Below are 14,181 nucleotides of genomic sequence, written 5' to 3'. Positions count from 1 at the left end.
CCCCAGGTCTCCACGCACTTCCTTTTATTTTTCCTTAAAAATTGCCACCTGAGCTAGCCTCTGTTGTCCATCTTCGTCGGTTTCAGAGGGTAGATTTCTCACTGTTGCTTTTTTGCCAGGTCTGCACGCCCTTGTGTTTTTTTTCTGCTTAAAGGTTGCAACCTGAGCTAGCTTCTTTTGCCCATGTTCCTCAGTTTCAGAGGGTGGATTTCTCCGTGTTGCTTTTTCCCCAGGCCTCCACGCCCTTGTGTGTTTCTTTTGCTTAACGATTGCCACCTGAGCTAGCCTCTGTTGCCCATCTTCGTCCGTTTCAGAGGGTGGATTTCTCAGTGTTGCCTTTTCCCCAGCTCCCCATGCCCTTGTGTGTTTCTTTTGCTTAAAGATTGCCACCTGAAGCCAGCCTCTCTTGCCCATCTTCCTCAGTTTCAGAGGGTAGATATTTCAGGGTTGCTTTTTCCCCAGGTCTCCACGCCTTTGGGTTTTGTTTTTGCTTAACGAGTGCCACCTGAGCTAGCCTCTCTTGCCCATGTTCCTCAGTTTCAGAGGGTAGATATTTCAGGGTTGCTTTGTCCCCAGGGCTCCACGCCTTTGTGCTTTGTTTTTGCTTAAGGATTGCCACCTGAGGTAGCCTCTCTTGCCCATCTTCCTCAGTTTCAGAGGGTGGATTTCTCCGTGTTGCTTTTTCCCCAGGTCTCCACGCCCTTGTGTGTTTCTTTTGCTTAAAGATTGCCACCTGAGCTAGCCTCTGTTGCCCATCTTCGTCCGTTTCAGAGGGTGGATTTCTCAGTGTTGCCTTTTCCCCAGCTCCCCACGCCCTTGTGTGTTTCTTTTGCTTAAAGATTGCCACCTGAAGCCAGCCTCTCTTGCCCATCTTCCTCAGTTTCAGAGGGTAGATATTTCAGGGTTGCTTTTTCCCCAGGTCTCCACGCCTTTGGGTTTTGTTTTTGCTTAACGATTGCCACCTGAGCTAGCCTCTCTTGCCCATCTTCCTGAGTTTCAGAGGGTCGATATCTCCGTGTTGCTGTTTCCCCAGGTCTCCACGCCCTTGTGTGTTTCTTTTGCTTAAAGATTGCCACCTGAGCTAGCCTCTGTTGCCCATCTTCGTCCGTTTCAGAGGGTGGATTTCTCAGTGTTGCCTTTTCGCCAGCTCCCCACGCCCTTGTGTGTTTCTTTTGCTTAAAGATTGTCACCTGAGCTAGGCACTGTTGCCCTGCTTCCTCAGTTTCAGAGGGTACCTTTTTCAGGGTTGCTTTTTGACCGGGTCTCCTCGCCATTGTATTTTTTTATCTTATTTTTTTTGCTTAAAGATTGCCACCTGAGCTAGCCTCTGTTGCGCTTCTTTCTCAGTTCTAGAGGGTAGATTTCTCCGTGTTGCTTTTTCCCCAGGTCTCCACGCACTTCCTTTTATTTTTCCTTAAAAATTGCCACCTGAGCTAGCCTCTGTTGTCCATCTTCGTCGGTTTCAGAGGGTAGATTTCTCACTGTTGCTTTTTTGCCAGGTCTGCACGCCCTTGTGTTTTTTTTCTGCTTAAAGGTTGCAACCTGAGCTAGCTTCTTTTGCCCATGTCCCTCAGTTTCAGAGGGTGGATTTCTCCGTGTTGCTTTTTCCCCAGGTCTCCACGCCCTTGTGTGTTTCTTTTGCTTAAAGATTGCCACCTGAAGCCAGCCTCTCTTGCCCATCTTCCTCAGTTTCAGAGGGTAGATATTTCAGGGTTGCTTTTTCCCCAGGTCTCCACGCCCTTGTGTGTTTCTTTTGCTTAAAGATTGTCACCTGAGCTAGGCACTGTTGCCCTGCTTCCTCAGTTTCAGAGGGTACCTTTTTCAGGGTTGCTTTTTGACCGGGTCTCCTCGCCATTGTATTTTTTTATCTTATTTTTTTTGCTTAAAGATTGCCACCTGAGCTAGCCTCTGTTGCGCTTCTTTCTCAGTTCTAGAGGGTAGATTTCTCCGTGTTGCTTTTTCCCCAGGTCTCCACGCACTTCCTTTTATTTTTCCTTAAAAATTGCCACCTGAGCTAGCCTCTGTTGTCCATCTTCGTCGGTTTCAGAGGGTAGATTTCTCACTGTTGCTTTTTTGCCAGGTCTGCACGCCCTTGTGTTTTTTTTCTGCTTAAAGGTTGCAACCTGAGCTAGCTTCTTTTGCCCATGTCCCTCAGTTTCAGAGGGTGGATTTCTCCGTGTTGCTTTTTCCCCAGGCCTCCACGCCCTTGTGTGTTTCTTTTGCTTAAAGATTGCCACCTGAAGCCAGCCTCTCTTGCCCATCTTCCTCAGTTTCAGAGGGTAGATATTTCAGGGTTGCTTTTTCCCCAGGTCTCCACGCCTTTGTGTTTTGTTTTTGCTTAACGAGTGCCACCTGAGCTAGCCTCTCTTGCCCATGTTCCTCAGTTTCAGAGGGTAGATATTTCAGGGTTGCTTTGTCCCCAGGGCTCCACGCCTTTGTGCTTTGTTTTTGCTTAAGGATTGCCACCTGAGGTAGCCTCTCTTGCCCATCTTCCTCAGTTTCAGAGGGTGGATTTCTCCGTGTTGCTTTTTCCCCAGGTCTCCACGCCCTTGTGTGTTTCTTTTGCTTAAAGATTGCCACCTGAGCTAGCCTCTGTTGCCCATCTTCGTCCGTTTCAGAGGGTGGATTTCTCAGTGTTGCCTTTTCGCCAGCTCCCCACGCCCTTGTGTGTTTCTTTTGCTTAAAGATTGTCACCTGAGCTAGGCACTGTTGCCCTGCTTCCTCAGTTTCAGAGGGTACCTTTTTCAGGGTTGCTTTTTGACCGGGTCTCCTCGCCATTGTATTTTTTTATTTTATTTTTTTTGCTTAAAGATTGCCACCTGAGCTAGCCTCTGTTGCGCTTCTTTCTCAGTTCTAGAGGGTAGATTTCTCCGTGTTGCTTTTTCCCCAGGTCTCCACGCACTTCCTTTTATTTTTCCTTAAAAATTGCCACCTGAGCTAGCCTCTGTTGTCCATCTTCGTCGGTTTCAGAGGGTAGATTTCTCACTGTTGCTTTTTTGCCAGGTCTGCACGCCCTTGTGTTTTTTTTCTGCTTAAAGGTTGCAACCTGAGCTAGCTTCTTTCGCCCATGTTCGTCAGTTTCAGAGGGTGGATTTCTCCGTGTTGCTTTTTCCCCAGGCCTCCACGCCCTTGTGTGTTTCTTTTGCTTAACGATTGCCACCTGAGCTAGCCTCTGTTGCCCATCTTCGTCCGTTTCAGAGGGTGGATTTCTCAGTGTTGCCTTTTCCCCAGCTCCCCACGCCCTTGTGTGTTTCTTTTGCTTAAAGATTGCCACCTGAAGCCAGCCTCTCTTGCCCATCTTCCTCAGTTTCAGAGGGTAGATATTTCAGGGTTGCTTTTTCCCCAGGTCTCCACGCCTTTGGGTTTTGTTTTTGCTTAACGATTGCCACCTGAGCTAGCCTCTCTTGCCCATCTTCCTGAGTTTCAGAGGGTCGATATCTCCGTGTTGCTGTTTCCCCAGGTCTCCACGCCCTTGTGTGTTTCTTTTGCTTAACGTTTGCCACCTGAAGCCAGCCTCTCTTGCCCATCTTCCTCAGTTTCAGAGGGTAGATATTTCAGGGTTGCTTTTTCCCCAGGTCTCCACGCCTTTGGGTTTTGTTTTTGCTTAACGAGTGCCACCTGAGCTAGCCTCTCTTGCCCATGTTCCTCAGTTTCAGAGGGTAGATATTTCAGGGTTGCTTTGTCCCCAGGGCTCCACGCCTTTGTGCTTTGTTTTTGCTTAAGGATTGCCACCTGAGGTAGCCTCTCTTGCCCATCTTCCTCAGTTTCAGAGGGTGGATTTCTCCGTGTTGCTTTTTCCCCAGGTCTCCACGCCCTTGTGTGTTTCTTTTGCTTAAAGATTGCCACCTGAGCTAGCCTCTGTTGCCCATCTTCGTCCGTTTCAGAGGGTGGATTTCTCAGTGTTGCCTTTTCGCCAGCTCCCCACGCCCTTGTGTGTTTCTTTTGCTTAAAGATTGTCACCTGAGCTAGGCACTGTTGCCCTGCTTCCTCAGTTTCAGAGGGTACCTTTTTCAGGGTTGCTTTTTGACCGGGTCTCCTCGCCATTGTATTTTTTTATCTTATTTTTTTTGCTTAAAGATTGCCACCTGAGCTAGCCTCTGTTGCGCTTCTTTCTCAGTTCTAGAGGGTAGATTTCTCCGTGTTGCTTTTTCCCCAGGTCTCCACGCACTTCCTTTTATTTTTCCTTAAAAATTGCCACCTGAGCTAGCCTCTGTTGTCCATCTTCGTCGGTTTCAGAGGGTAGATTTCTCACTGTTGCTTTTTTGCCAGGTCTGCACGCCCTTGTGTTTTTTTTCTGCTTAAAGGTTGCAACCTGAGCTAGCTTCTTTTGCCCATGTCCCTCAGTTTCAGAGGGTGGATTTCTCCGTGTTGCTTTTTCCCCAGGCCTCCACGCCCTTGTGTGTTTCTTTTGCTTAACGATTGCCACCTGAGCTAGCCTCTGTTGCCCATCTTCGTCCATTTCACAGGGTGGATTTCTCAGTGTTGCCTTTTCCCCAGCTCCCCACGCCCTTGTGTGTTTCTTTTGCTTAAAGATTGCCACCTGAAGCCAGCCTCTCTTGCCCATCTTCCTCAGTTTCAGAGGGTAGATATTTCAGGGTTGCTTTTTCCCCAGGTCTCCACGCCTTTGGGTTTTGTTTTTGCTTAACGAGTGCCACCTGAGCTAGCCTCTCTTGCCCATGTTCCTCAGTTTCAGAGGGTAGATATTTCAGGGTTGCTTTGTCCCCAGGGCTCCACGCCTTTGTGCTTTGTTTTTGCTTAAGGATTGCCACCTGAGGTAGCCTCTCTTGCCCATCTTCCTCAGTTTCAGAGGGTGGATTTCTCCGTGTTGCTTTTTCCCCAGGTCTCCACGCCCTTGTGTGTTTCTTTTGCTTAAAGATTGCCACCTGAGCTAGCCTCTGTTGCCCATCTTCGTCCGTTTCAGAGGGTGGATTTCTCAGTGTTGCCTTTTCGCCAGCTCCCCACGCCCTTGTGTGTTTCTTTTGCTTAAAGATTGTCACCTGAGCTAGGCACTGTTGCCCTGCTTCCTCAGTTTCAGAGGGTACCTTTTTCAGGGTTGCTTTTTGACCGGGTCTCCTCGCCATTGTATTTTTTTATTTTATTTTTTTTGCTTAAAGATTGCCACCTGAGCTAGCCTCTGTTGCGCTTCTTTCTCAGTTCTAGAGGGTAGATTTCTCCGTGTTGCTTTTTCCCCAGGTCTCCACGCACTTCCTTTTATTTTTCCTTAAAAATTGCCACCTGAGCTAGCCTCTGTTGTCCATCTTCGTCGGTTTCAGAGGGTAGATTTCTCACTGTTGCTTTTTTGCCAGGTCTGCACGCCCTTGTGTTTTTTTTCTGCTTAAAGGTTGCAACCTGAGCTAGCTTCTTTTGCCCATGTTCCTCAGTTTCAGAGGGTGGATTTCTCAGTGTTGCCTTTTCCCCAGCTCCCCACGCCCTTGTGTGTTTCTTTTGCTTAAAGATTGCCACCTGAAGCCAGCCTCTCTTGCCCATCTTCCTCAGTTTCAGAGGGTAGATATTTCAGGGTTGCTTTTTCCCCAGGTCTCCACGCCTTTGGGTTTTGTTTTTGCTTAACGAGTGCCACCTGAGCTAGCCTCTCTTGCCCATGTTCCTCAGTTTCAGAGGGTAGATATTTCAGGGTTGCTTTGTCCCCAGGGCTCCACGCCTTTGTGCTTTGTTTTTGCTTAAGGATTGCCACCTGAGGTAGCCTCTCTTGCCCATCTTCCTCAGTTTCAGAGGGTGGATTTCTCCGTGTTGCTTTTTCCCCAGGTCTCCACGCCCTTGTGTGTTTCTTTTGCTTAAAGATTGCCACCTGAGCTAGCCTCTGTTGCCCATCTTCGTCCGTTTCAGAGGGTGGATTTCTCAGTGTTGCCTTTTCGCCAGCTCCCCACGCCCTTGTGTGTTTCTTTTGCTTAAAGATTGTCACCTGAGCTAGGCACTGTTGCCCTGCTTCCTCAGTTTCAGAGGGTACCTTTTTCAGGGTTGCTTTTTGACCGGGTCTCCTCGCCATTGTATTTTTTTATTTTATTTTTTTTGCTTAAAGATTGCCACCTGAGCTAGCCTCTGTTGCGCTTCTTTCTCAGTTCTAGAGGGTAGATTTCTCCGTGTTGCTTTTTCCCCAGGTCTCCACGCACTTCCTTTTATTTTTCCTTAAAAATTGCCACCTGAGCTAGCCTCTGTTGTCCATCTTCGTCGGTTTCAGAGGGTAGATTTCTCACTGTTGCTTTTTTGCCAGGTCTGCACGCCCTTGTGTTTTTTTTCTGCTTAAAGGTTGCAACCTGAGCTAGCTTCTTTTGCCCATGTTCCTCAGTTTCAGAGGGTGGATTTCTCAGTGTTGCCTTTTCCCCAGCTCCCCACGCCCTTGTGTGTTTCTTTTGCTTAAAGATTGCCACCTGAAGCCAGCCTCTCTTGCCCATCTTCCTCAGTTTCAGAGGGTAGATATTTCAGGGTTGCTTTTTCCCCAGGTCTCCACGCCTTTGGGTTTTGTTTTTGCTTAACGAGTGCCACCTGAGCTAGCCTCTCTTGCCCATGTTCCTCAGTTTCAGAGGGTAGATATTTCAGGGTTGCTTTGTCCCCAGGGCTCCACGCCTTTGTGCTTTGTTTTTGCTTAAGGATTGCCACCTGAGGTAGCCTCTCTTGCCCATCTTCCTCAGTTTCAGAGGGTGGATTTCTCCGTGTTGCTTTTTCCCCAGGTCTCCACGCCCTTGTGTGTTTCTTTTGCTTAAAGATTGCCACCTGAGCTAGCCTCTGTTGCCCATCTTCGTCCGTTTCAGAGGGTGGATTTCTCAGTGTTGCCTTTTCGCCAGCTCCCCACGCCCTTGTGTGTTTCTTTTGCTTAAAGATTGTCACCTGAGCTAGGCACTGTTGCCCTGCTTCCTCAGTTTCAGAGGGTACCTTTTTCAGGGTTGCTTTTTGACCGGGTCTCCTCGCCATTGTATTTTTTTATTTTATTTTTTTTGCTTAAAGATTGCCACCTGAGCTAGCCTCTGTTGCGCTTCTTTCTCAGTTCTAGAGGGTAGATTTCTCCGTGTTGCTTTTTCCCCAGGTCTCCACGCACTTCCTTTTATTTTTCCTTAAAAATTGCCACCTGAGCTAGCCTCTGTTGTCCATCTTCGTCGGTTTCAGAGGGTAGATTTCTCACTGTTGCTTTTTTGCCAGGTCTGCACGCCCTTGTGTTTTTTTTCTGCTTAAAGGTTGCAACCTGAGCTAGCTTCTTTTGCCCATGTTCCTCAGTTTCAGAGGGTGGATTTCTCAGTGTTGCCTTTTCCCCAGCTCCCCACGCCCTTGTGTGTTTCTTTTGCTTAAAGATTGCCACCTGAAGCCAGCCTCTCTTGCCCATCTTCCTCAGTTTCAGAGGGTAGATATTTCAGGGTTGCTTTTTCCCCAGGTCTCCACGCCTTTGGGTTTTGTTTTTGCTTAACGAGTGCCACCTGAGCTAGCCTCTCTTGCCCATGTTCCTCAGTTTCAGAGGGTAGATATTTCAGGGTTGCTTTGTCCCCAGGGCTCCACGCCTTTGTGCTTTGTTTTTGCTTAAGGATTGCCACGTGAGGTAGCCTCTCTTGCCCATCTTCCTCAGTTTCAGAGGGTGGATTTCTCCGTGTTGCTTTTTCCCCAGGTCTCCACGCCCTTGTGTGTTTCTTTTGCTTAAAGATTGCCACCTGAGCTAGCCTCTGTTGCCCATCTTCGTCCGTTTCAGAGGGTGGATTTCTCAGTGTTGCCTTTTCGCCAGCTCCCCACGCCCTTGTGTGTTTCTTTTGCTTAAAGATTGTCACCTGAGCTAGGCACTGTTGCCCTGCTTCCTCAGTTTCAGAGGGTACCTTTTTCAGGGTTGCTTTTTGACCGGGTCTCCTCGCCATTGTATTTTTTTATTTTATTTTTTTTGCTTAAAGATTGCCACCTGAGCTAGCCTCTGTTGCGCTTCTTTCTCAGTTCTAGAGGGTAGATTTCTCCGTGTTGCTTTTTCCCCAGGTCTCCACGCACTTCCTTTTATTTTTCCTTAAAAATTGCCACCTGAGCTAGCCTCTGTTGTCCATCTTCGTCGGTTTCAGAGGGTAGATTTCTCACTGTTGCTTTTTTGCCAGGTCTGCACGCCCTTGTGTTTTTTTTCTGCTTAAAGGTTGCAACCTGAGCTAGCTTCTTTTGCCCATGTTCCTCAGTTTCAGAGGGTGGATTTCTCAGTGTTGCCTTTTCCCCAGCTCCCCACGCCCTTGTGTGTTTCTTTTGCTTAAAGATTGCCACCTGAAGCCAGCCTCTCTTGCCCATCTTCCTCAGTTTCAGAGGGTAGATATTTCAGGGTTGCTTTTTCCCCAGGTCTCCACGCCTTTGGGTTTTGTTTTTGCTTAACGAGTGCCACCTGAGCTAGCCTCTCTTGCCCATGTTCCTCAGTTTCAGAGGGTAGATATTTCAGGGTTGCTTTGTCCCCAGGGCTCCACGCCTTTGTGCTTTGTTTTTGCTTAAGGATTGCCACCTGAGGTAGCCTCTCTTGCCCATCTTCCTCAGTTTCAGAGGGTGGATTTCTCCGTGTTGCTTTTTCCCCAGGTCTCCACGCCCTTGTGTGTTTCTTTTGCTTAAAGATTGCCACCTGAGCTAGCCTCTGTTGCCCATCTTCGTCCGTTTCAGAGGGTGGATTTCTCAGTGTTGCCTTTTCGCCAGCTCCCCACGCCCTTGTGTGTTTCTTTTGCTTAAAGATTGTCACCTGAGCTAGGCACTGTTGCCCTGCTTCCTCAGTTTCAGAGGGTACCTTTTTCAGGGTTGCTTTTTGACCGGGTCTCCTCGCCATTGTATTTTTTTATCTTATTTTTTTTGCTTAAAGATTGCCACCTGAGCTAGCCTCTGTTGCGCTTCTTTCTCAGTTCTAGAGGGTAGATTTCTCCGTGTTGCTTTTTCCCCAGGTCTCCACGCACTTCCTTTTATTTTTCCTTAAAAATTGCCACCTGAGCTAGCCTCTGTTGTCCATCTTCGTCGGTTTCAGAGGGTAGATTTCTCACTGTTGCTTTTTTGCCAGGTCTGCACGCCCTTGTGTTTTTTTTCTGCTTAAAGGTTGCAACCTGAGCTAGCTTCTTTTGCCCATGTTCCTCAGTTTCAGAGGGTGGATTTCTCAGTGTTGCCTTTTCCCCAGCTCCCCACGCCCTTGTGTGTTTCTTTTGCTTAAAGATTGCCACCTGAAGCCAGCCTCTCTTGCCCATCTTCCTCAGTTTCAGAGGGTAGATATTTCAGGGTTGCTTTTTCCCCAGGTCTCCACGCCTTTGGGTTTTGTTTTTGCTTAACGAGTGCCACCTGAGCTAGCCTCTCTTGCCCATGTTCCTCAGTTTCAGAGGGTAGATATTTCAGGGTTGCTTTGTCCCCAGGGCTCCACGCCTTTGTGCTTTGTTTTTGCTTAAGGATTGCCACCTGAGGTAGCCTCTCTTGCCCATCTTCCTCAGTTTCAGAGGGTGGATTTCTCCGTGTTGCTTTTTCCCCAGGTCTCCACGCCCTTGTGTGTTTCTTTTGCTTAAAGATTGCCACCTGAGCTAGCCTCTGTTGCCCATCTTCGTCCGTTTCAGAGGGTGGATTTCTCAGTGTTGCCTTTTCGCCAGCTCCCCACGCCCTTGTGTGTTTCTTTTGCTTAAAGATTGTCACCTGAGCTAGGCACTGTTGCCCTGCTTCCTCAGTTTCAGAGGGTACCTTTTTCAGGGTTGCTTTTTGACCGGGTCTCCTCGCCATTGTATTTTTTTATCTTATTTTTTTTGCTTAAAGATTGCCACCTGAGCTAGCCTCTGTTGCGCTTCTTTCTCAGTTCTAGAGGGTAGATTTCTCCGTGTTGCTTTTTCCCCAGGTCTCCACGCACTTCCTTTTATTTTTCCTTAAAAATTGCCACCTGAGCTAGCCTCTGTTGTCCATCTTCGTCGGTTTCAGAGGGTAGATTTCTCACTGTTGCTTTTTTGCCAGGTCTGCACGCCCTTGTGTTTTTTTTCTGCTTAAAGGTTGCAACCTGAGCTAGCTTCTTTTGCCCATGTTCCTCAGTTTCAGAGGGTGGATTTCTCAGTGTTGCCTTTTCCCCAGCTCCCCACGCCCTTGTGTGTTTCTTTTGCTTAAAGATTGCCACCTGAAGCCAGCCTCTCTTGCCCATCTTCCTCAGTTTCAGAGGGTAGATATTTCAGGGTTGCTTTTTCCCCAGGTCTCCACGCCTTTGGGTTTTGTTTTTGCTTAACGAGTGCCACCTGAGCTAGCCTCTCTTGCCCATGTTCCTCAGTTTCAGAGGGTAGATATTTCAGGGTTGCTTTGTCCCCAGGGCTCCACGCCTTTGTGCTTTGTTTTTGCTTAAGGATTGCCACCTGAGGTAGCCTCTCTTGCCCATCTTCGTCCGTTTCAGAGGGTGGATTTCTCAGTGTTGCCTTTTCCCCAGCTCCCCACGCCCTTGTGTGTTTCTTTTGCTGAAAGATTGCCACCTGAAGCCAGCCTCTCTTGCCCATCTTCGTCAGTTTCAGAGGGTGGATTTCTCAGTGTTGCCTTTTCCCCAGCTCCCCACGCCCTTGTGTGTTTCTTTTGCTTAAAGATTGTCACCTGAGCTAGGCACTGTTGCCCTGCTTCCTCAGTTTCAGAGGGTACCTTTTTCAGGGTTGCTTTTTGACCGCGTCTCCTCGCCATTGTATTTTTTTATTTTATTTTTTTTGCTTAAAGATTGCCACCTGAGCTAGCCTCTGTTGCGCTTCTTTCTCAGTTCTAGAGGGTAGATTTCTCCGTGTTGCTTTTTCCCCAGGTCTCCACGCACTTCCTTTCATTTTTCCTTAAAAATTGCCACCTGAGCTAGCCCCTGTTGCCCATCTTCGTCGGTTTCAGAGGGTAGATTTCTCAGTGTTGATTTTTCCCCATTTCTCCACGCCCTCGTGCTTTTTTTTTTTTATTTCCTTAAATGTCGGCGCCTGAGCTAGCTTCTTTTGCCCATCTTCGTCAGTTTCAGCGGGTAGACTCTCCGCCTGCCTTCGACAGGCCCTCTGGACTGGAAAGCTTTCCTCCTCCCGTCATCACGGTCCTTCTCGGATGACGTGCCTGGTTTCGGTTTGACCGTCCCCGCCCGCCCTGATTTTCTAAGTCCTCCCGGGAACCCCGGGGGCGCTCCAGCCGCTCCGGGAAGCGGCGGCCTCCCGGCCGCACCGGCCCAGCCCGGCCCGGGCCGCCCCCTGGCCTCTCTGGGGGGAACTCTCCCCTTCCCCTTCCCGGTGATCGCCCGAGAAACCTTTTCCGAGTCCCCCTCCTGCGGCTGGGGCTGCGCCTTGGCGGCCGGGAGCCCGCGGGCGGACGCCCCGGGGCCGCACTGGGCCGGGAGGCTGGGTCCGAGGGGGCTCCGGGACGGGATCGGGCGGCCCGGCGGCCCGGCTGTGCTCCCCGGCGGGCCCGCGCTCCGGCTCCGTCCCGCTGAGGCGGTCGTCGGTCGCCGGGTGCCACCTGGCGGCCGCTTTTATATCGTCTCTTTCCTCCGGAGCTCCGGCGACGCGGGCCAAGGGACGGGACTCGGCCGCGGTGACCGAGGCAGAGTCCCGGGAGGCCGGCGTCGCTGGCGGGATCTGGCCCGGTGGCGCCGGGGCGTGAGCGCGACGCCCGCTCGCCGGAGATTGGAGGTGCAGGCTACTGAGGGAGGTGGCTGTCGCCGCGCCGCCCGGTGCCGGCCGGGGTGTGGGGCCTCCCGGACGGGTCGACCAGCAGCCGCCGGTGCCCCTCCGTCCCCGGGAGGGGGTGGGGGGCCGCCGCGGGGGAACGGGCGAGGGAGCTCGTCCCGTGCCCGGCCGTCGTCCCGAGGGCGGCCCGGTGGTCGGGCCTTCCGCGTCGCCGATCCCCTTTCCGCGCCCCGCTCCGGAGGTGGGCGACCGGCCGGGGCCTTGCGGGGGAGGCCCGTGGAGGGCGCGACGGGCTCGGCCGCCGGGCTGGCCTTTTCCCCACTGGTCTTCCGAGTCGACCGGCTCTGGCGGTGGGGACCGGGCCCGGTCCTCGGATGCCTCCTCCTCCGTGGCAGTTTTTTTTTCCAAGTCCCGCCCTGGAGAAGAGCGTGGACCGGCCCCGGGAGCCCTCGAGGGCGGGCCGGGGAGGGCGTCCCCGGCCCGGACGCGTGCCCGGGGTGGGTCCGGGCCGTCGGACCGGACTTCTCTCTCCGAGTTTCGCGGGTCGCGTCTTTGTCCGGAGGCGGGAGGGGGCCGGCTCGAGGCGTAGGTGGAGCCCCGGCTGAGGGACGGGAGCCACGGTCCCGCCCCGGGCCCGGTCGCCGGAGGCGCCTCCGCGGAATTCTTTTCTAAGTCCTGACCCGGCGACTCAGAGGGAGGGACCGACCGGTCCCGGCCCGCGCGGGCGGCCCGGGGAGGCTGTCCCCGGCTCCCCCTGCCGCCACGCTTCTGGGGTCGACCAGATGGCCCCGGGAGCTCCGGGCCTGGTGGCGATGGGGTCGTGCTTGGGGTCTGGTGGCCGTGGCCGTGATCCAGGGGTTCCCCTGGTGATCCGTGGGTGGGCCCCGTCTCCGGGCGCGGCGATTCTTGCCCCCGAATGGGTGGTTTTGTGCCGCCAGGTAAGTGCTGACACGCTCTGCTCGGGTGACAGTCGCCCGAGAGCTTCCGGGTGCCTGGATGCGTGTGCGGGGAGGGCTCCGGGCTCTGGCCGAGAACCGGACGCCCGTTTCCACCCCCGCCGCTTGAGCCGCCCGCTGGGGCCTGCGCGCCGGCTCTTGTGCGTTCCAGGCGCCCCCACGACCGTGGTGCCACCTCCGGTCTCTGGTACCCGAGGGCGGCGGGGTTAGGGGCGCGGGGTCCTCTACCACGTGCACTCCCTGCCGCCGGCACCCGGGTGCGGTCGCGACTTACCCCATCCCACCGGCTCCGTGCCAGTGCGTGTCAGGCGTTCTCGTCCTGGGGTGGTCGCCCGCGCTTGCTGGAGGAGGAGAGGGGTCGGTGAGGCTGAAGCAGGCTCCTCCGCTCGCTGTCCTCGCCGGCCTTCCCTTGCTCGGGGGTCCCTCGCGTTATGCTGCCGACCGATGTGGTGATGCTGTGCTCTCCCGGGCCGGGCCTAAGCCGTGCCAGACGAGGGACGGACGTTCATGGCGAACGGGACCGCTCTTCTCGCTCTGCCCGCGGGTCCCCTCGCCCGTTCTCCCCCGCTGCGAGTGGCGTGTGGGAGGCGGCAGGGGTGCGGAATCCGGCCCGACCTCGCTCCCCCGCCCCGTGCCTCGTGGCGTGGGCGGTGTCGGGGTCTCCGTGACGCGGCGGATGCTCCGCCTGTGCCTCTTGGCTGTGTCTCGTGGGCGGCCCTCCCCGCGGTGGGGCGGGCCGTGTTGCCGCCGCGCCGCGCGCCTTCCCGGGCGCGTGAGCGCGTTCCCCGGGCCGTTGGCGGTGCCCCTGGAGCGTTCCAGGTCGTCCCTCAGGCGCCCGAGGCCGAGTGGCGGTGTCGTTCCCTGTTCCCGTCGGCCTCCTCAGGTAACCACTGCGCTGGTGTGTCTGAGGAGCGGAGGGGTCGAGTCGGTAAGGGAGGCGTGCCCCTCGTCCCCCTCGGGGTGGACGGGTGCCTCGTCGCCCCCCACGGCGTGCCGTGTGGGGGCGGGCAGGCTCGGGCGCGTGCCCGCGTGTTCCCCTTGCTGGGGTTTCCCCGCGGGTGTGGGAGTGACCGTGGCGGGCCGAGCCAGCGGCGTGGCGCTGGCTCTTTGGTTGGGAGGTGCTGTTTGATCGGCACCTCCGTCCCAGTCTCTGCCTCCCTTGGTCTCTCGGCCTGAGAGGAGGCACTGACTTGGGAGCCGCACAGGGGCCTTGTAGATCCCTAGCTAAGCCCAGTGTGGCCAGAGATGGCGAGCCCGGGGCAGCGCGGGCTCGCGGCCCTGACCACGGACGCTCCGACTTGCTCTAGGCCTTACCTCTACCGCAGACCCCTCCTGCGTTGCGTGGCCATGGTGTCTGTAAGCGCCTTGGTGGGACCGATGGCGGACGATGGGCGGGGGCGACACGCCCTCGGTGAGAAAGCCTTCTCTAGCGATCCGAGAGGGTGCCTTGGGGTACCGGACCCCCCAGCCGCCGCCCCTCCTTTGCGCGTAGTAGCCACGGACGCCACCACCGTGGCGCGTGGGCAGAGCTGCTCTTTGCCTACCGCGGCCGGCGCCTCCCCCCTCCGAGTCGGGGGAGGGTCACGCCCGGCCGGGCCGTCGTCGGGCGCGGGGCCGCGCGTGTGCGCGAGCGTGCG

This window comes from Equus asinus, unplaced genomic scaffold, assembly GCF_041296235.1.
Source record: "Equus asinus isolate D_3611 breed Donkey unplaced genomic scaffold, EquAss-T2T_v2 contig_414, whole genome shotgun sequence".
In the NCBI taxonomy this organism is placed as follows: domain Eukaryota; kingdom Metazoa; phylum Chordata; class Mammalia; order Perissodactyla; family Equidae; genus Equus; species Equus asinus.
This window is presented reverse-complemented; position numbering follows the sequence as displayed.